Source organism: Danio rerio, chromosome 20 (assembly GCF_049306965.1).
Source record: "Danio rerio strain Tuebingen ecotype United States chromosome 20, GRCz12tu, whole genome shotgun sequence".
Taxonomy (NCBI): Eukaryota; Metazoa; Chordata; class Actinopteri; order Cypriniformes; family Danionidae; genus Danio; species Danio rerio.
Genome location: NC_133195.1, coordinates 43,725,331 through 43,748,561, shown reverse-complemented (window position 1 = coordinate 43,748,561; position 23,231 = coordinate 43,725,331). Strand labels below are relative to the sequence as shown.

Sequence of the window (23,231 nt, the reverse complement as noted above, 5' to 3'; positions counted from 1 at the left end):
TACCAAGAAGACGCAGGGGAAAAGTAACAATTTTTTATTGTGTCTCAATTTAAAACATAGAAACGAGTGATACAAAGTACATGTCATTTATTTTAAACACAAACAACAAAAAGTTACACATAATAATTATAATAATAATAATAGTAATAATAATAATAATAATAATAATAATAATAATAATAATAATAATAATAATAATAATAATGATAATAATGATAATAATAATAATAATAATAATAATAGGTGGCTCTATTATATGTTTTTAATAGCAATTTTGTTTACATTAATTAATTTAATGTAGGAATTCCTAAGGGTTATACTATATTTCACAATATGGATTTTTTTAAACATTATTATTTAGCCATTTTTAAAGCTCTCTGTTTTTTAAATTTATGTTAATGTCAACCAAACCTCATTTACCTACAGCCTTCTCTATTCAAAAATAGCTCCCTTCCTATAAATTGTTTGTATGGCCTTTTAACAATGGAAACTTCCAGCTTGTTTTCCATGGATTTTCACAGGCTCATTTTTGTGTCTTGCTTCATATTCATTGCTTATATTCTTCTGTGTTCTGTATGGCTGCTCAATAATCTGAGATCTGGTGCCCATGTGTGTTTTTATTGTGTCAAATTATATTTGAGTCTTGTTTTATCTTGTTATATTAATCCATTGCACAAATAAAAAGAACACAACTTCTGGTTTCTTCACTGAAATAGATTTTCAAAGAAGTAGAGAAGAAAACTTAAATAGATAAGCTATTTTAGCAATAAGAAATAATTGATGATGAGCTGTTAAACTATAGGGGGAAATGGAAAAATGCACAACTCTGGCAATTCAATAAACCAGAGTCCTTTATTTCACTCTTATACGGTTACCACAGCTAAAACAGGGTTGAGATGTTGCATTTCAAGACGTTATCAGTGGACCGGTGAAGCTAAAGCTATATATCAATAAAAAGTGTATTAAAATAATATATATTAAGGATCATCTTCAGGTTGGAGGAAAGTCCTTACCCCAGGTGGAGGAGTGTTTTGGGGTATTGTTCACAAGCGAGGGAAGGATGAAACTTGAGATTGACAGGCAGATCGGTGCAGTGGCAGCAGTAATGCGGTCAATGTATGGGTCCGTTGTGGTAAAGAAGGAGTTGAGCTGAAAGGCAAAACTCTCAATTTACCAGTCAATCTACGTTACTTTCACCTATAATCATGAGATTTGGGTCATGACCAAAAGGACAAGATCTTGGATGCAAGTGGAAAAAATTAGTTTCCTTCGCAGGGTGGCTTGACGCACGCTTATAGATAGGGAGGGGAGCTGTCACCCAGGAGGAGCTCGGAGTAGAGCCGCTGCTCCTTCACATCGAGAGAAGTCAGCTGTGGTGGCTCAGGCATCTGTTTCGGATATCTCCTGGATGCCTAGGGAGGTGTTCCAGGCATGTCCCACCGAGAGGAGGCCTTGGGAAAGACCCAGGACACGCTGGAGAGAGATGTCTGGGGTTCTTTCCTGAGACTGCTGCCCCGTGACCCGGCCTCAGAAAATCCATTGAAAATGAATGAATGAATGAATAAATGAATATATTAAGGACTTTGCAGTTGATTATTGGTTTAACTGAACTTTCTGTAAAATTGATAGATAAAGTATTGATAGAAAATTACCAGTACTTGAAAAAAAAGAAGCATTTAAAATCACATTTTGTCTTCAACGTTCTTATTGTGAAATCAAACTTCAACAATATCAATAATTGAGTAATGAAACAGAATCAAGGAAATCTGTGTCAGTTCGAACAGATTCATGGAAATCAAGCTATAAGTCCAGGTAATACGTGCCCTTAGGCAAATGATTAAATAAATGGGAGATGCGAAATATCTGTAAAAGCTCTTAAGGTTATTGACCTCATTTTTCAACATTGAAGTATAGCTGTTGATTCTGTGACTGTATGAGATTACCAGTTCATTAGTCACTAGGGAAACACAAAACCAATACTTCACACCAATACAGACTAATATATGCTGCTCAAAAAATAAAGGGAACACTTGGAGTTACATTGTGTTGTTTAGGTGTTCTCTTTGTTTGTTTATTTCTTTTTTTTTGTGAGCAGTATATTATCACTGTTATTTTTTTACAGTCTACTTCATGACAAGTCAAAAGGAAACTATTAACTATAGCAACAAAATAGTACAATCTACAATGGACATATTTGCCCCCTCCCCCACCAAGTACCCAATTACACTCAAAAATGACATTTAAACGATCTGAATCAACATAATTCTTGAGTTTTGTGGGGGACAGCTTAAATGTAAAAATATTTATGTTCAATCCACTTAAAATTGTAAAAACTAATGAGTTAACTTAATTTTTTCATGTTGTCACACAACACAAATCAATTGTCTGGAACCCAACATTTTCCTCTTTTACCCCTCTTTAAGCTTTTACCCCTCTCTAGGCTTACTTGTGAGATGTAGCAGAAGTGGTACTCAACACTAAAGCTGTGATTGGCCCAGAATGTCTTATTAAAGGGCCACCATTCTGTGATACACTCAGTCAGCCTAGAATTTCCCTCTTATTGAAAGTGGCAATCCTGTATTACTCCAATCTCTTTTTTAAATTAGATTTTTATTTCGTAGAAAGACATGAAAGCTTTGTATTCGAAGTAGATGATACTAATTATTTTAATGAATCTCGGGGAAGATCAAGAACACTGTATTCATATTCGTATTTTATCAAGCCATTGTAAAGTCACCATCGCATCAGTACCCATAATTGCAGGGTTGGGATTTTAATCCAACCACTGGTTATAAAAATTTGGTAACCGTTTACAATTTGGGGCATTCAATTGTTGTATTTACTAAAATTAACATTGATTTATTATTAATAATTAGGCCCACTCTATTTTCCCCTTCATTAAGTCTATTTTCGTACTTGTGTAAATGTGTGTGAATTTATAGTAATTCATTTGTTTTATTCATTTCAGGAATATTATTGGCTGATGTTCATATGATTTGTTTATAATACAGTTTGTAAAGTAATATTTTCTGCCTTGTAGTAGAGAGACTTGCTTTATTTACTAAATAATACATTGAATAAATATTAAATAAAAGTTAAAAGGGTATAATTTTTTTTATTAAATTTTTGTTATAATACTCCCAGAATCATTCTGCATCAATCCATAAATTGGAAGAGCATCCACTGTGTAAAATATATGTTGGAATAGTTGGCGGTTCATTCCATTGTGGCAACTCCTGATAAATAAGGGGGTTAAGCAGAAGAAAATTTTTTAATTTATGTTTCATGTTGTGCATTATTACCATATCGAGCAAACAAATGAATACTATGCAAAGCAACAGGACATGATGCAGTCCTATTGTTTTAGTAGGCAAATGAACAAACAGTTATTTCAGTTTGTTAACTGCAATTTCTCCCTCTGGTTTCTCCACCATCTGCCTTTTCTCAGGAGAGCTGAGTAGCCTTTTTTTTTTTTAACAGTTAATCAACCCTTCATAAAATTTTCAGATGAAAATCTCTTTTTGCCACTCTTTTAGATCAATGCTCCTTTGGTCTACAGACATCCTCTATCACTTCATAATTAAACATATGCCCTTGGGCCGCTGGCGTTGGTTTTATTTTTGGATTTGACAAATGAGATGAAGCCGCTGCGTGTGAAGCAGGATTGTAATTATCCTCAGCCAGTTCAGAGGGTTACCGGTTTGTTTGTGAAGGGGAGGATTGTGATTGCATAAGGTGTTTAAGGTAGTAGTAGACAGATTAAGGTTTGACCCGCAGGGCGGAGGGTCAGAGATTTTGTGTATGTATGTATAAATAGAGCTTGATGTTTCTGTCAACTGATTGTGGATGGGCTACAGTATATTTATCTAATTATTGGGGCAACACGGTGGCTCAGTGGTAAGCACTGTCGCCTCACAGCAAGAAGGTCACTGGTTCGAGTCCCTGCTTGGTCAGTTGGCATTTCTGTGAGTTTACATGTTTGCCTTGTGTTCGCATTGGTTTCCTCCAGATGCTCCTGTTTCCCCCACAGTCCAAAGACATGCGGTGTAGGTGAATTGAAGAAACTAAATTGGCCATAGTATATGAGTGTGAATGGGTGTGTATGGATGTTTCCCAGTACTGGGTTGCAGCTGGAAAGGCATCCGGTGTGTAAAACAAATGCTTGATAAGTTGGCGATTCATTACACTGTGGCAACCCTTAAATAAAGGGTCTAAGCCAAAAAAAAAAAAAAAAAACAAATGAATGAAAACATGTTTACAAATGTAAATGATACATCTTTATTTAAAAATGATATATAGGTGTGCAAATACAATATTAAATTAAATAAATGTATATTTTTATGTTATATCATTATACACATTAACTAAATTTCTCTGACATGTATAAATACAGCACTGAGTAGTAACTGATTACATGTGAAGTTAATAAAAGTTAGAATTTTAATAGATTCTAATTGTAATATACATTATGGACTGGCATATGGATATGGTATTTAATATATATTTTACATTTTTACACTCCTTTACTTTTTAAATATTTCTGCTTATACTGTTGGTTACATTAAGAGTTGGTCTGTAGAAACTATTTTCATTTAGAAATTGACAGTAAATTTGACAGTTACAGAGAATTGACAACTCAATTAAACGTGAAACTATAAGGAAATAGTGAAGGGATACTTCACAAAAAAAATCAGTTTTACTCCTCTTTTACTTGTTCCTCTACAGAAGAGTTTCTTTGTCCTGTTAAAGACACACTGACAAACAAAAATATATTTTGAAGAATGTTGAAAAGCAGCAGCCAATTCATTGCTCTTACTATGGTTGCTGGTTTCTAATATTATACAGAATATATTGTTTTGTAATCAACATAAGAAAGAAACTCAAACATGTATATTCATTCATTTTCTTTTCGGCTTAGCCCATATAATAATGTGGGGTAACCACAGCGGTATGAACTTATCCAGCTTATGTTTTACACAGTGGATGCCCTTCCAGCTGCAACCCATCACTGGGAAACATTCTAACATGTTTAGAACCACTTAATAAGTGATGACATAATTTTCATTTTAGTAAAAGCTCTCCCTTTAAAATTAAATCAGTTCATCTTAAGGCTACTTTTTACAATGTAGTTTGTTCAAATCAGCTTAAATACAAAGAAAAAATTATAAAAACCATAACAATATTTCACTTAGGTGCATGGAAAGCACAATCGCCTCACAGCAAGAAGGTCACCGGTTTGAGCCTCAGCTGGGTCAGTTGGCATTTCTGTGTGGAGTTTGCATGTTCTCCGCGTGTTCACATGGATTTCCTCCGGTAGCTCCGATTTGATGGGTTACAGCTGGAAAGGCTTCCGTTGCGTAAAACATACGCTGGATGAGTTGGTGTGGTTCATTCCGCTGTGGCGACCCCAGATTAATAAAGAGACTAAGCCGATAAAAAAATGAATGAATGAATGAATGAATGAATGAATGATCTTCTCTAGTTGTAAATGAACTTGTTCACTTGGTCTGCTAGATTGGGATGCTTGATAGCAGGGGTGGATTTAACAAATAAGTGAGGTAAGCAGTTGCTTACCCAGAAATCTAGTCCCAAGACTCGATGAGTCCCAAGAAATTTATGGGCCCCCCTAAAATATCTTCTATAAATTATATATATTAATATCATATTTTCTATCGTAAGGGTCAAACAAATACAATTGTAACATAATTATTACATCCAGGAAAATGTGTCCCCCCCAGTCCACCCACTCCCAATTATTAGAGCATTCCAGAAATCAAAAAAGGTTTATCCAGCATATATTTTAAGCAGCGGAAGCCCTTCCAGCTGTAACCCATCTCTGGGAAGCATCCATACACACACATATACACTATGGACAATTTAGCTTACCCAATTCATCAATACCACATGTCTTTGGCCTTGTGGGGGAAACCGGAGCACCCGGATGAAACAGAAATAGCAACTGACCCAGCCAAGGCTCGAACCAGCGACCTTCTTACTGTGAGGCAATCGTGCTGCCCACTGCGCCACCGTTTAAAAGTAAAGGTTTAGTTTTAAAAACAAAATAGTTCATGCATTATTTTTAATTGTGAGTTCATTTTAAGGAAACAAATCATCTAAAATGTAGAGATTGCATTAAGATATGGAAAGGAAGATTGAACAATTTAAGAAAAAAGACTAATAATAATAAAAAATAAAAATAATCAGTAAAAATACAAAAGCTGCATCTTAAGATTGTTGGGACACCGTAGCTGTATTGCTTAGGGCCCCCAAATAACTAAATCCGCCTCTGCTTGTCAGTCTATGTGTCTATTAATATTATATGACAGTCAGCGTTTGAGTGAGCGCGCTCCCGCGTGATGTCGGCGGCGCGCGGGGTAGTTGTGCTCGCTCGCGCTTGATTCGGTGTCAGAGAGAAGGAGAATCACGACGAAGATGGTCTCGATACGCGGAGTTCCCCTCATGGATAGCCTCTGTTGGTACTGATTTGAGTGTTTCTCCCGGATAACTCTGCTTCGAGGAGTTACTTCGTATTCGGAGTGAGTAAAAGCTCTGCTGCAGGACTGTTTTTAGAGATATACAGAGAGGGTTTAGAGATGTGGAGAGAGAGCATCACTGCGCGCTTTCAACTTCTCTATGTCCAGTGCTCTGTCCAGATGCTCGCCAATGCATTACTGCGTTTACATGACAGGACAATAAGTACACGAATATGAACCACGTGTTTGGAATGAGTATGGATAGACGGTATTTAAATAATCCCATTTGTCATAAGGAAAATCTATTGTTCCTGTTATAGTGTTCTATGCACTGTTATCATGCAATATGCGTCTGACACTTGAAGTAATGCACTGTATTAAGGTCTATTTATTGTATGCCATTGTATTTTTAGCGTATGAATGGCTTTCGTGATGAAATGATGCTGTTGCATTTATGCAAGAACTGAATATGTTAGGCTGGTTATTGTTTTCATTTGACTTAGTTATAGTCTTTTCTGCCTGAAATTACACTGACCTTGAATTGTGTGTAGTGTTGTAGACCAGAATGCTTTATATGGCTGGTTATTAACTAATCAAAATGATTACAGTAGCCTATATATATATATATATATATATATATATATATATATATATATATATATATATATATATATATATGTATATATATATATATATATATATATATATATATATATATATATATATATATATATATATATATATATATATATATATAAAACAAACCTTTAGTCAGTTGCTCATACCATGTTTAAGTCATTCAGATTGGTTTTTAGAATATGTTTCTGATCAAGCAGCTAATGACAGGCTTAGAAATATGTACCAAAACAGCTTAAACTGGATTTTCCAGCAAGGATTATTGCAGTTGCACTGTATGAATTTGGTTGTAAATGATCAGTGTCTGGTAGGGATTCTTCAGGGCTGTAAATGTTTGGACATAATGAAAAACCTACTGTATGTAAAGTTGTAGTGCTTGTGCTAAATATTAACCTTTTTTGTTGTTTCAATAAACCCTAAAATATATATATTTTCATATTTAATACTTTTAAAAATATACAAAATCCAATAACATGTTTGCTATAATATATATATATATAAACAAATAAATGTTTGTCTAATCATTCTTGCCACTTCAGCAGTCAAAAAACTGCTGTATTTGTAGCTGTTCATACACTACTATTATTACTTAAAATATTTTATATTGCAATTCTTTTACAGATAATTTGCTTGACCCTGAATTACATTTTGAAATATATTTTAGTAAATGAAGATTTAATGTAAATATGTTTATATATTAAATATAAATATATATGAGTAAAAATATACACTCCCCAGCCACTTTATTAGGTACACCTGTCCAACTGCTCGTTAACGGAAATTCCAAATCAGCCAATCACATGGTAGCAACTCACTGCATTTAGGCATGTGAACATGGTCGAGACAATGTCATAAATCATGTCATAAAGCCGAATCAGCTCAGACTGGTTTCTTGAACATTACAATGAGTTCACTTTACTCAAATGGCCTTCACATTCACCATCTCAATCAAATAGAGCACCTTTTGGATGTGATGGGACGGGAGATTCACATCATGGATGTGCAGCCGACAAATCTGCAGCAAATGCGTGATGCTATCATGTCAATATGGGCCAAAATCTCTAAGGAATATTTCCAGTACCTTGTTGAATCTGTCATGAAAGATTCTTTTGTAGTTCTGAAGGCAAAAGGGGTCTGTCCAACCCGGTACTAGTAAAGTCTATTACCAGCATAATGATAAACAAATATACTTAGCAATAGCCAAAGAAAAAATTGTATGGGTCAAAATAATAGATTTTTTTAATGCCAAAAATCATTATATTAAATAAAAATCTTATTCCAATCTTATTTTGTAAATATTCTTGTGTAACCGTATCAAAGTGTAATTTTTGATTAGTAATATGACTTTCTTTGCAATATTTAAATTTTTTGAACTATAAGACTTTAGATTTTCAAACAGTATATTATGTATCTTTGCCATATATTAGGGCTGCACAATATTGGAAAAATCTGACATTGCTATATTTTGTTTTTCTGCAATATATATTGCAATATGAACATAATTTCAATTAAATGATTTGAATAGCTCTATATCATTAAGATATTATTAATTTAGATTGACTGGGATGGTAAAATCGTTTTTTCTATGCAATGGGTCTGCATAAATTCACAAGCAAAATTAAATAAATGAACAGTGCTTTATGGTATTCTGGGGAGTCTAACTGTATTTAAGTACAGAAATTTAACAATCAAACGTAAAATAACTGGTCATCGTTGTATAAATAAACAAAAAACCTATATAATAGTATTGTTATCTATTGATCTTTAATAATTAAGATAATCCTGCGATGTGACTATTGTAGATACACACATTGCGATATCTATGCTCAAACAATATATTGTTCAGCCCTACCATATATTGTCCTCTCAAATCATACATCAATGGAAAGCTTATTTATTTAGCTTTCAGATGTCTATTTGTGATTTGTGGTCCAGGGTCAAAAAATGTTCACCATATTGAACAATTCAACAGTAATTTTAAAAGTATATAAAGTTTCTTGTATCATACATTTTTCCTTCCACTGTTTATGTATAATTTTTTCTGTTCTAAAGCCCTGGAGAATGTGAGCAGACCGCAGACTGGTTTTGTGACATTTGGGATCATTTATTTGCTACACGCTAAGTAAAAAACGGTTAAAGTTGCCTAGGAGACACAGCACTTTCATTATCTTCTCATCTAGAGGCATTTAGTCAAACGGGCACCGTGTCCTTTTCACTAGAAGGAGTGTTGCATTTACATCCTGGTGTAAAGGCCCTTTTGATCTATGTACATCTATTTTTGCATACTATATTAGTATGGTTGGGAAGAAAAGGTTGTCATGTTGCTGTGCTGTAATAATAAATGGACCTCCAGCAGGGTTAAATCACACATGAAATTACACAATGATCAGTCCCATTTCTCCTGAGAAAAGCTCAACAACCCTCACAAGATTTACTGATAGAGTGCTGGATCTGCTTTTTACAGACTGTCATTTTGTTATCAGCACACTTACTGAGATAATAATAAACTGTATGCTAGTAATTAAAGCTATTTAGATTTTTCTGGATGTCTATGTTCCTTGATTGGGCATTGCATGTTTTTAAAGACAGAATATGCTGAAATAGCATTGTTATGATACTGAAATTTCCAACTTCGATACGATACCTTGAAAAATATCGATATTCGATACCATTTTTGGCTGGATCTGCTTTTTACAGGCTGTCATTTTGTTATCAGCACACTTACTAAGACAATAATGACCTGTATGCTATCAATTAAAGCTATTTTGAGTTTTCTGGATGAATATTTTAGTTGCTTGAGCATTTTTTCAAAGAAAGAAAATGCTGAAATAGCGTTGTTACGATACTAGAATTTCTAATTTCGATACGATACCTTAAAAAATATTGATATTCGATACCATTTTTGACTGGATCTGCTTTTTACAGGCTGTCACTTTTGTTGTCAGCACACTTACTCTGAGATAATAATGACCTGTATGCTGGCAAATAAAGTTTTCTTAAAATTTTCTGGATGACTCTTTTTAGTTGCTTGGCCATTTAATGTTTTTAAAGAAAGAAAATGCTGAAATAGCATTGTCATGATACTGAAATTTCCAACTTCGAAATTATACATTGAAAAATATCAATATTCAAAACCATTTTTGACTGTATCTGCTTTCTACAGGCTGTCATTTTGTTATCAACACACTTACTGAGACAATAAGGACCTGTATGCTATCAGTTAAAGCTATTTTGAGTTTTCTGGATGTCTTTTTGAGTTGCTTGGGTGTTTTTTTTAAAGACAGAATATGATGAAATAATGTTGTCATGATACTGAAATTTCTTATTTCAATACAACACCTTCAAAAATATCGATATTCGATACCATTTTTGACTGGATCTGCTTTTTACAGGCTTTCATTTTGTTATCAGCACAATTACTGAGATAATAATGACCTGTATGCTATCAACTGAAGTTATTTGGAGTTTTCTGGATGACTATTTCAGTTATTTTAGCCAGTTATTTTAGTTACTTGGGCATTTTTTTTTCATTTTTAAAGAAATAATATGCTGAAATATGTTGTCACGATACTGATACGATTCCTTGAAAAATATTGACATTCGATATCATTTTCGATACCGTGGGGAACAAATTCCGCAACACTGAAAGTATGCAAACAAAGTAAAATGGGAAATAATAAGCTAAACCATGCAAAGCTTATACCAGGTATGTCAGCAATCCTTAAGTCTAAATGGCCATAAATAAAAATAATAAAATCTAAATTAGTGCAAACTCATCCTATTGTTATTTTTCAGGGTGTAAAAAAACATTGTTTCCGATCATTTTTTAAAAATAATTTATATGAGCGCAATATTTCATATCATTATGAGGATGCAGAATAAGAGCGTTATTAAGTTGCAATCTTATAAAGTTATAAAGTTGCCAACTGAGCCAAGGCTCGAACCAGCGACCTAGCATTTTATTTAATTACATTATTATTTTTTATGCTGGACCTGTAATTATTAGTTTTTGAAAAGTATTTAATATTTTATTATTTATCTTTACATTTTTAATCAAGCATATGCCCTGAAGTTCTAAATAAAGTGAATATAATGATCACATTATGAAAAATACTTCAAAATGAGTATGCACTTTAAAATGTGAAAAATAAACAGTCCTTTACATGTAATCAGCATATAATAGTATATAATCAGTATATAATAATGACATTGTGATGATTTGTTTAGCCACGATATATATATATATATATATATATATATATATATATATATATATATATATATATATATATATATATATATATATATATATATATATATATATATATATATATATATATATATATATATATATATATATATATATATATATATATATATATATATAGCAATTTGAATATAATAACCAAATGATTTAAATAGCTCTATTTGGAAAGATTTCATTTATCTAGATTGATTGGGACGATCAAGTCTATTTCTATGCATTGTGTCTGCATAAATTATAATAAATTACAACCAAAGTAAATAAATAAAACAGTGTTTATGGTTTTCTGGGGAGTCTAACAGCATTCAAGCATGCAAATAAACAATCAAATGTAAAAAAAACATGATCATCATTGTATAAACAATGAAAAAAAGAATGATATTTATTTAATAATATATTACAATCCTTAATAAATAATGTAATCCTGTGATGTGATCATTGCAGATACATGCTTTGCGATATCGATGCTCAAACAATACAGTTGAAGTCAGAATTATTTGCCCCCCTTTTAATTTTTTTTCTTTTAAAAATATTAATCTAATAATGTTTAACAGAGTGAGGAAATTTTCTCAGTATGCCTGATAATATTTTTTCTTCTGGAGAAATTCTTATTTGCTTTATTTCGGCTAGAAGCCAACCTTTTGCATCCATCAAATCCAGTGGCGTTTCGTTCACAAAGGTGTGTGTATATGTTGTGCCATGGTACATTAGAGCATCTCCTGCTGGGTGCCGCCCATGGAGAATCTATTTTTAATTGGCCTTGTTGATGATAACAGAAACTTTGCAGCCACGTCTGCTTTGCTCGTGAAGTTAATTGTGCTCATGGGATTAGACAGTATCGTTTGGCACAGTTTATTTTCTCCATTACCGCTGGTGCTGCACATTCTCACTTGCTCATCCACTTTCACACATATGTCAGACGAGCTGCAATTAGACAAGAAAAGCAGATTTGATGCCCAGACTTCTTGTTTTACTTCTTCAGGCATTTTTTATATTTAAAGTCGTTGTTTTAGAAAAATGCTGTGGTTAGAAAATCATAATGCAGACACAGGTTAATTAGAGGGCAGAGATGTGTTCTACTGTATGAATCATATCGATGTGAGTTTTAATCAGTAAGGAAACTGAACCACGTGGTTATAGCATTAAAAGGCAGCTCAATATTTTTAGTGCATTTCATTTTGAATGATAATATCACATAAAGTTTCTTGATTGTTTCATACTGATTCATTAATTTGTTGATAGATTGACTGTAAATTGCAAAAGAACAGACATCACAAAAATGGCAAAGGTTATACAGTGGGAAAGTATTCAGACCCCCTCACACATTTCACACTTTGTTATATTCCAGCCATTTGCTAAAATCATTTAGAGTTATTTTTCCCTCATTAATGTAAACACTGCACCCCATATTGACAGGAAAACACAGAATTGTTGACATGTTTGCTGATTTATTTAAAAAAAGAAACACTGAAATATCACAAGCATTCAGACCCTTTGCTTAGTATTTAGTAGAAGCATTTTAATCTAATACAGCCATGAGTCTTTTTGGGAGAGATGCAACAGTTTTTTTTACACCTGGATTTAGGGATCCTCTGCCATTCATCCTTGCAGATCCTCTCCAGTTCTGTCATGTTGGATGATTGGTATACAGCCATTTTTATTGGTATACAGCCATCTGTGTCTCCACAGATGCTCAATCGGGTTTAGATCAGGGCTCTGGCTGGGCCATTCAAGAACAGTCACGGAGTTGTTGTGAAGCCACTCCTTCGACAATTTAACTGTGTGCTTAGGATCATTGTCTTGTTGGAAAGCAAACCTTCGGCCAAATCTGAGCACTCGAAAGAAGGTTTTCGTTCAGGATATCCCTTTGCCGCATTCATCTTTCCCTCGATGCAGCCAGTCATCCTGCCCCTGCAGCTGAAAAACACCCCATAGCATGATGCTGCCACCACCATGCTTCACTGTTAGGATTGTATTGGACAAGTGATGAGCAGTGCCTGGTTTTCTTCACACATACCGCTTAGAACTATTCCATGTAAGAATTATGGAAGCCACTGTGCTCTAAGGCAGGGGTTCCCAAACTTTTCAGCCCGCGACCCCCAAAATAACAATGCCAGTGACTCGCGACCCCCAATATCCTCTGAGGTGGTTATAAATACAGAAACCTTGCATGCAATGACGCAGACACACCAATTAAATTTGTGTCAGTGCTTTAAATGTGCCAGAAAGTATAACCTGATGTTATAAAATCAAAATGCATCTGACGCTATATTGCTGCCTTTAATATAATGTAATTACCCCAGGGGTCACAATCCAATAGAACTAGTAACTATAAGCTACTATAGTAACTATAAACGACTATTTTTATTTTCAGTATAGTTATGGATAAAATATGGTAATTCTTATGGTTTAATAAAAATAGATTTTTGGAAATCACCAGGCGACCCCCTTTCATTGCCCCGCGACCCCTCGGGGGGTCCCGACCCCCACTTTGAGAACCACTGCTCTAAGGAATCTTAGGTGCAGCAGAATATTTTATCCCCATGGCCAGATCTGTGCCTTGATGCAAATCTGTCTCTGAGCTCATCAGGCAATTCCTTTGACCTCATGATTTTCATTTACTCTGACATGCATTGTGAGCTGTAAGGTCTTGTATAGACAGGTGTGTGGCTTTTCTAATCAAGACCAATCGTTATATTCAAGCACAGCTAGACTCAAATGAATGTGTAGGATCATCTTAAGGATGATCAGAAGAAATGGACCTGAGTTAAATACTGAATATAAGTTTCACAGCAAATTGCCTGATTCAAGGGTGCCTAAACTCAGTCCTGGAGGGCCGGTGTCCTGCAGATTTTAGCTCCAACTTGCCTCAACACACCTGCATGGATGTTTTTAGAAAGCCTAGTAAGAGCTTAATTACCTAGCTCAAGTGTGTCTGATTGGGGTTGGAACTAAACGTTGCACACCGGTCCTCCAGGACCCAGTTTGGACATGCCTGGTCTAAATACTTAAAACCATGTGATATTTTAGCTTTTCTTTTTTATTAAATCTGCAAAAATGTCTGTGTTTATCTGTCAATATGGGGTGCTGTGTGTACATTAACGAGGAAAAAAATTAATGAACTTAAATGATTTTAGAAAATGGCTGCAATACAACAGACTGAAAAATGTAAGGTGGTCTGAATACTTTCTGTACCCCCTGTATATATATAAATATATGTCCCATTTATAGTATATGGGTTGTTGATATGACGTTGCATTTTCCACTGTCACACATGACATAATTTTATGTCATCATTTAAAATGCAGCAAATGTTTACAAATGTCTTTGTCTTCAATGGATCTCTTGTTATAAATACTGCTGTGTTCATATAATTTTTACAATTTTGAGGCAAATCTCAAAATTGTCCTATAACAGCATAGTTCAAGCATAGTTTAATAAATCACTCATTTATTCATTTTCCTTTGGCTTAGTCCTCTTATTTATCAGGGGTTTCCACAGCAGAATGAACCGCCACCTATTCCAGCATATGTTTTAATTAGCGGATGCTCTTCCAGTCACATGCCAGTACTGGAAAACACCCATACACTCTCACTTTCAAACACACTTTAGGACACATGTTTTTGGACTATGAAGGAAACCGGAGCACACAAAAAAAACCCACATGAACACATCAACCTTTTTTCTGTAAAGGCCAGTGTGCCCAATAAAATTACTGTTATAAATTAGATATTATATATATATATATATACACCAGGCATATTTTTACTAGTGGCTATTTAGTTTACATATAGATCCTACTTTTTTAACAATTGGAAAGTATGCTTTTACATTTTTCAAGGGTCAAACTAAAATTAGTGCATAGTATTTAAGTTTAGATGCATCATTAACACTGAAGAAATTACACTTGACCTTTACATTTATCTGTTATTTCCAGTATTTCAGTTCAGATGCATTTTTTACTCAGTAGAAATCACACTTCACCTTTACATTCATCTTTTATTTCCAGTTTTCCTCAAGAATTTGAGGATTTTTTTTTGTAATTGACACATATTACAGAATCATGAGATGAGTACTGTATATTGAAACATCATTACTTCAAGCATTAGGAGTCATTGTGCTTATTAAACCCGAAGTCTTTTATAGTCTTTTTTGGATGCAGGCTTTTGAAAAGATTAACTGATTTAAGCCGCCAATATGCAACAGATCAAACTTTGTCCTTGAAGAAGCTCAGCCTCTTTCTGTCTCTTCGTCTTTTCTCTTTTAACAGCTTATATTCATTCAGTTTCAGCCTCCCTCAGAGCATCATCAAGGCTCTAGTGAAAGGCATGACAGCTTCTGTTCTAGTGTTTCACTGGCGAGATCCCAAGAGAGCTCAACTCTCCATTCATTCCACCAACTGGTTCATGCGTTACATAAATATCCTCATGTAAACAAACAATAGAGCAGTGTGGTACACAAGGAAATAATGGAAAGTTATTATTTGACTGTAACTCATTTTTACCCAATTTACATTACAGTTACTGACCAGTTCCGTAACTAATATATTCAAGATTTAAACCACTTTTAACCCTCTGGGTTCTGAGGTGATTTTGGGATGCGTAAGATGTTATGTCATGCCCTGACATTTGTGCTTATTTCAGCTACTTATTACATAGAATTGGCTAACATGTATTTTTTCGTATTCTGCACAAACTGTGCTACAATAGTATGTGAGAAATATTGATGTACATGCTTGCGTTTTTGTGGCAAAAAAAAAATTATATGCGTGGTGGGTAGCTTCTGGAGAAAAAAATGTTGAAATAAGGTCCAAAAACCACACTCAATGGGCCTGAATAAGACTTTTAACCAGTCTTATAGGCTAGAATATATACTTCAAATTATGTAATGTAATTATGTAATGTGTGTATTTATATAGCCCATTTATTGTGTATGGCCATACACCCAAAGCGCTTTACAATCATGAGGGGGGGGGGGTCTCTCCACACCACCACCAGTGTGCAGCATCCACTTGGATGATGCGACGGCAGCCACAGGACAACGGCGCCAGTGCGCTCACCACACACCAGCTATTGGTGGAGTGTAGAGACAGTGATCGATAGAGGGACTTTGGCCAGGACACCGGGGTTACACCCCTGCTCTTTCACGAGAAGTGCCATGGGATTTTTAATGACCACAGAGAGTCAGGACCTCGGTTTAACGTCTCATCCGAAAGACGGCACCCACCGACAGTGTAGTGTCCCCTTCACTTTTACTGGGGCATTAGGACTCACACAGACCACAGGTTGAGTGCCCCCTGCTGGCCTCACTAACACCACTTCCAACAGCAACCTAGTGTTCCCTAGTGGTCTCCCATGCAGGTATTGACCAGGCTCAGCCCTGCTTAGCTTCAGTGAGTAACTGGTCTTGGGCTGCAGGGTGATATGGCTGTGGCGAAAATTAATCTGTTCTCTCATTCAAAGTAAACATTACAATGAATTACATTTTGTAAAGTCTGTTTTGGGTCAGCATAGCTGGATGCATGAGTGACAATGGTCATGATTTCACACCTGAAGAGACAAAAGAAACTCCCCCACTTGCTAATATTCAACCATCAAGGGCTTTGTAAAGCAATGTTCAGCTGCAAAATTTAGCCCAAACTATTTATAAATGTTTGTTGTATTACAGACCATCTTTGTCATGATTCCAGTGTCCTCTGATTGGATTCTGTTTGTCTGACCTACTGTATTGTATTCAAAATTGTTTGGTTGGAGTCTTCTAGTTATATTGCAAAACAATGCACATGAATTTCACAGTAGATCTTAAAGTGGTGAAATGGACCTGATTTTGGATGCATAAAGGGTATATTTACTTCACATACTGTCAATTCAAATCAAATTAAACAAAACTTTGCATTGATTTGGCAGTCTTGCTGCTTTATCCCTTTGTGTAGTTTATGTTAACTGAATTTTACAAGTACATTTACTTGCAAAGGGAGCAATTAGAACCAAATTATACTTAACAAAAGAAGGAAAGAGAGACACATGCATTATTACAGAAAATCCCCATTCTAAGTAAGTTCCTGTGGGATTAATGTCAAAATAGCTATTTAAAGGCATTACTAAATATTGGAGTATATTGCTATCACAATTATTTTCAAATGTAGAACTTTTTAAAATATTAAACACAGTACAGGTCTAAAAATAATGGTTTTTGATGAAGGGAAATTTGTGCAGTAATAAAAGAACCATTTTTAATATGATCTTTCACTTACCAGTTCCTTATAAAAACAACATTGCTTATAGTTATAATCAGGACTTGACATTAACACCCGCCAACCTGCTGAATGCAGGTAGATTTCAGCTTTGGTGGGTTAGACAGCCGCTCCCACTAGCCACTTTGGCTGGTTGAAAATAATTTTTAAATTGTGTTTTTCTGAAAAGCAGGGTTCGACTATAAGGATGACCCAATGTGCGTGCAAATGCGGTATTATAATCGAGAAACAGCATGACTAACAAAAATAATTGTGCTCGCAAAAGAAAACAGGTGAAGCAAAAGAAAGCAGGTGAATACCGAATGAGAGGATGTTAACTTGTGCTTACAGCTGATGTGATACGCACGACTGTTTAAAACGCGTGGTGTATGTGTGTAAATGAGTGTGTATGGATGTTTCCCAGTGATGGGTTGCAGCTGGAAGGGCATTCGCTGCGTAAAGCATATGCTGGATAATTTGGCCGTTCATTCTGCTGTGGCGACCCCAGATATTAACACTCTCTGCACTGGAGTTTTTTTTTAGACCTCTATTAAGTTGGTCTATTGAACAGACTATTATAGTTCATCAAAATAGCAACGGGCCAGCAATGCGCCTTAACCTGCCTCCTTTTTTAGACCAGAACGCCCATGGGGGCACATATGAGCGCAAATGTATTTGCTATTTAAACAGCGAATTGCAAAATGTCAAAACAAGTCTTGGACCGAGCTGAAACTTGCAAATAACAATTGCGTCGTGCTTTGCGCCGCATTGCGCCAGGTGTATGATAGAGCCATTAAAGTCTACATGAACCGGAAGCTGCGACCAATTTTTTTTCATATTGTGACACAGTCCCTACAGAAACAGAATATTAATTGAGAAAACAGTGTACATGACTTATTTTTTCTACTGTGAGCTGATTGTATGTAGTAGTGATGGGTCGTTCATAAACGATTTGTTCATTTCGAACAAATCTTCAATATGACTCAGGAACTACGAGTCCTCTCGGAGTGATTCGTTCATCCGCGTGTGCGCACATTTGTGCAGGTGATATCATTCATTTCAAGTCTTTTGAGCCGTTCATCGCGGAAAGGCAGAAGCCAATCATATGCGTTTAGAGCCGGAAAAAGAATTGATCCGTTCACCTCTCGAGTCATCGGGTCTGAGTCATTCATTCATCACGGGCCAATCATATGCGTTTAGAGCCAGAAAAATAATTGAACCGTTCATCTCTTGAGTCCTCTATCGGTTTTGGGTCATTCGTTCCTCTCGGGCCAATCATATGCTTTTAGAGCCGGAAAAAGAATTGAACCAATCATCTCTTGAGTCCTAGGGTTTGATTCATTCTGTCATGTGATCTAATTACAAACTAATTATCACGGCTTCTATAGACTCAGATTGTGTACATTGGTTAAGATTATATGTGACTGTCAGTGTAACGTGAACAAATCACTGACATTTGAAGACATAAAGAGGTGAGCTGAGCAAAGAGACAACAATACCTTCATAGACAAAAGAGCAGGTAAACATTGAATTATTATTTTCTCCTTCTTATAGTATTCTATTTATAACTTATTTGTCGTGTGATCAACCTTTTGGGCTAGTTGTAGATGTGTTTGGAAGCAATTCGGAACATTTTAATAATATTTTGGCAAATTAAACCAATTGAACAAAATGACTCGAACAAAGATTCGTTCATCTCGATGAATGAGACTCAAAGATCCGACTCAGTAAAATGATCCGAACTTCTCATCACTAGTATGTTGTAAAGTAGGCATTTCATTCAGAAAGTTTGGGAATTGGGTTTCAGGACAGGACAGACTCACCATTTCTGTTTGTTGTCATAAGCGCTGTCAAAACAGACAGTTGGAGGGGCGTGGTTAAGTATGTTAGCCACACCCTATACCTTAGACAGAAGTAATCTGAGAATTTTACCGAAAACAAACAGAAAGTACATTTTCAGATTTTAATTTTAGATTACAAGGGCAAACAATTTTCTTTTTCTTATTGACATGCACGGATGAATTGTTCAGCTAACACAATCAATATGCTACTAAAGAACATTGTTTTATGTGTGCTTGTATTACCCTTGGTAATCTGCATAGGTGGCACTGATGGATCATTGGTAGTTTGGCGAGGCATGAACAGCTAACAGCTTTATGCTTTGCACCATATGGGGTACGGTGTGTGTTGTTCCACCTTCAGTGAGGAGTTAAAGACCACACAGTGTTCTAGCGATAAAGCCTAATCCTGGGCTCTGCTATATGGCAGAGCTAGTGTGAAGTCTGGCACCGGAGGCCAGAGGGCTATAAAGAGAGGTCTCACTGTTATCTGTTATCTTAAATCGGCGGATTTGTGTGCCATCATATCTGTCCTAAAAATACACCGCTGCAATCTAGGGACCAAGGTATCCTGGCTTTGAGTTTGATCTTCACCTGCCAACTGTCAAAATGTCTTGCACCAAGACAGCAGCTTATTTTATTGTCCGCTCAGAGCTGTACGTACCATATGTCAAGTAAATAAAACAGACTGCTGCGTGTTGCGAAGCTGCACAGGTCTTACTTTTCTGCACTGGATAAATTGTCTGTGACGGGAGAATAAGGGGTTGCATTCAGAAAGAGCTCTTATCGATCGTACACTGGAACCCTGGCAGATGTGAATTATTTATGAAAGCACGGTGTCTTCATGCATGGCACACTATGTTGTGTCATAAGCCTAGAATACACAGAGGTCCTGTAAAATATATTGAAGCTGTATTTAAAGGCTTGTCTTGCATTTTACTTTTTGTGTTTGGACATGCAGTGAGAGATTTACAAATTGGTAAATGTTACTAATATAATAGATATAGGAATAAATAAACTAGCATTGCTATAATGATTCTACTGGGCAAACGGATTACCTGAGAAAAGGGAAGACAGATTCCTTTCTAAATTTTAAGAATAACTGCCCAATTTAGAGTACAGTAGCTGACTTTAACTGTGTTGTACACATACAAGACATATACATATACAATACAATACATATACATATACGTACTTGTGATAACATGTAGAATTTTTTTTTTTATGGAATTTTATGGAAAGAAAATCATAATCTCCCTGAAATGTCAGTTTTGAGAAGTAATTTTGGACTGATTGATTTGATTACAACAAGATATAAAAAATTAAAAATAAACATTTATTTTGCAAGTTTTTAAGTTTTACAAGCTCTACCTTTGCAACAGACTGTTCAATCCAATATTTTTATGTGAATTTTAGGACCATAAAAATGCAGAATGATCAAGAGATGTGCATTTTCACAAAAAATAGAAAAAAGTCATTATTCACCAGTTAATGCATATTTACATATGGATTTTTTATTTTTTATTTATTAGAAACAACTTGATTTCTAGTTGATCATTTGGAAAAGTGGCAGAAGGTTTTTTAGGGAAATCATCTGTTGAACTGCATCTTAATCATCACAAAAACTATAGAAGAACTTTCGGAACCCACATGAACCCAAGATTCTTGCAGAAATCAGCCAAATTTGGTGAAGGAAAAATCATGGTTTGGGGTTAGATTCAGTGTGAGATCTGCAGAGTGGATGGCAACATCAACAGCCTGAGGTATCAGACATTTGTGCTGCCCATTACATTACAATCCACAGGAGAGGGTAAATTCTTTAGCAGGATTGCGCTCCTGATCTGCTTTCTTTGCCATTCCAGATGACTTTTATTTAAAGTTATTTGAGTCCTTGCAGAGATGTATGGATGCAGTCCTCCAAGCTCATGGGGGTCATACACAATATTGATTGTTTTTCCACTGCAGCATGACTTTATTTTATACTGTACATTATTTTTGTTAAGTGACAAGACATTTGTCTTAGCAAAGTCAGACTTGACTGTCCTAATTAATAATTAAAAAATCAAGGCATGATCATATTTTATTTTGGTAAAATAAGCGTAATCTTTAGAGGCCTTTGCCTTTCATATAGGCAAGGCAAACTTTATTTATAGAGCACACTTTTATTGAGAAACGTAGTTAACATGCCCAACACTGACACTCTTACAAATAAGGTTTCCAAAAGGGAGTTTTATGCTCTGATTCCTTAGAAGAACAATTTTTGGTTCCCCAAAGAAACGTTTAGTGAAAAAATTCTTCAAAGAACGCATTTTACTTAATGTGAAAAATGTTTTAATAATTTGAAGAAACTAATGTTTATTAAAACTGTTTCATAAATATTAAATGTTCTTCATGGAACCATGAATTTCAGTAAAAACATATGTTTAAAACAAAACCCAATGTAACCAATGCCATATATATAATAACACATTTTCAGAATCCTTCCATGAATTGTTCTTTAAAGATTCAAGTGTCAAGAATATTTTAATGACATACAGTTGAAGTCTTATTAACCCCTTAATTTATTAGCCCCCCTGTTTATTTTCCCCCAATTTCTGTTTAAATAAGAAATTATTTTTTCAGCACATTTCTTAACATAATAGTTTTAGTTACTTAATTCTAATAACTGATTTAGTTTATCTTTGCCATGATGAAAGTAAATAATATTTGACTAGATATTTTTCAAGACACTTCTATACAGCTTAAAGTGACATTTAAAGGCTGAAATAGGTTAATTAGGTTAACTAGTCTGGTCAGGGTAATTAGGCAAGTTATTGTATAACGAAGGTTTGTTCTGTAGACTATTGGAAAAATATAGCTTAAAGGGGCTAATATTTTTTATCTTAAAATGTTTTTTTTTTTTTTTTTAATTAAAAATTGCTTTTATTCTAGCCGAAATAAAACAAATAAGACTTTCTTCAGAAGAAAACAATATCATCAGACATACTGTGAAAACTTCCTTGCTCTGTTAAACATCACTTGGAAAATATTTTAAAAAAAGAAAAAAAATTAAAAGCGGGCTAATAATTCTCACTTCATCTGTAAGAGCTTTTTCAATTGACCTTATTCTCCGCAGACAAGCGGGCGGTGCGATTTGAATCTTTTTGGCACGAGGCTTCCGGTCTCATTCACTTCCATTCATTTTTAGACATTAAAAACTGCTTGTTTCGCTGTTTGATGTTGCAAACTGATATTTCCTTGTTATATTATTCTACTTGGTCTGTATAATCATGCAAACATTTGTTTGTAGAGCAAGTAGTTTGACCGTTTTTTGCCGTTTATTTTTCCTTGTCATTTCTCCCATAGGCAACTGAAACGAAAGTTCTTAGACAATCGCGAAAACAGGCGCACTTCTGCATTTTAGAATAAGGTCAATATGATAAACTTTTTTTGTGAACTGAAAAGTTTCCATGCATGTCATGAAAGTTCTTTATAAAAAATAATAAACAAATCTTTAAGAGAGTGTCAGTTTTTGAGCCATCTCCCATATACCTGTTCATAATCAGTCATCAGTTATAGCATATGTGTGTATTTAGCCCTAAGGTTATCTGGTGCACTTTTAGGGCTTTAGATTGAAGGTCAAATTTCTGTGGCGCCAATTCCTTACGGCTGCATTGCTATTGATCAGTCTTACTTTGCCCCCCTCTCCTTTCCTGCCATTTTTTAAACAGCTTGTCATAAATCTTAACTGTATAGAGGTGGCAGCAACAAAATCTGTGCCAAGCAACAGCAAATATCCCAACAGCAAA

General features: G+C 34.9%; 1 protein-coding gene across 1 annotated transcript in view; it reads left to right on the top strand.

Annotated features, from left to right (window-relative positions):
• The first annotated feature begins 6,404 nt into the window (after positions 1-6,404).
• The window catches only part of pkib (protein kinase (cAMP-dependent, catalytic) inhibitor beta), an 81,798-nt gene continuing 64,971 nt past the window's right edge, over positions 6,405-23,231 (top strand). The window contains exon 1 of the mRNA NM_001122945.2: positions 6,405-6,536. The gene's annotated coding sequence lies outside the window, so the exon portion shown is untranslated. The remainder of the gene's footprint in view (positions 6,537-23,231) is intronic.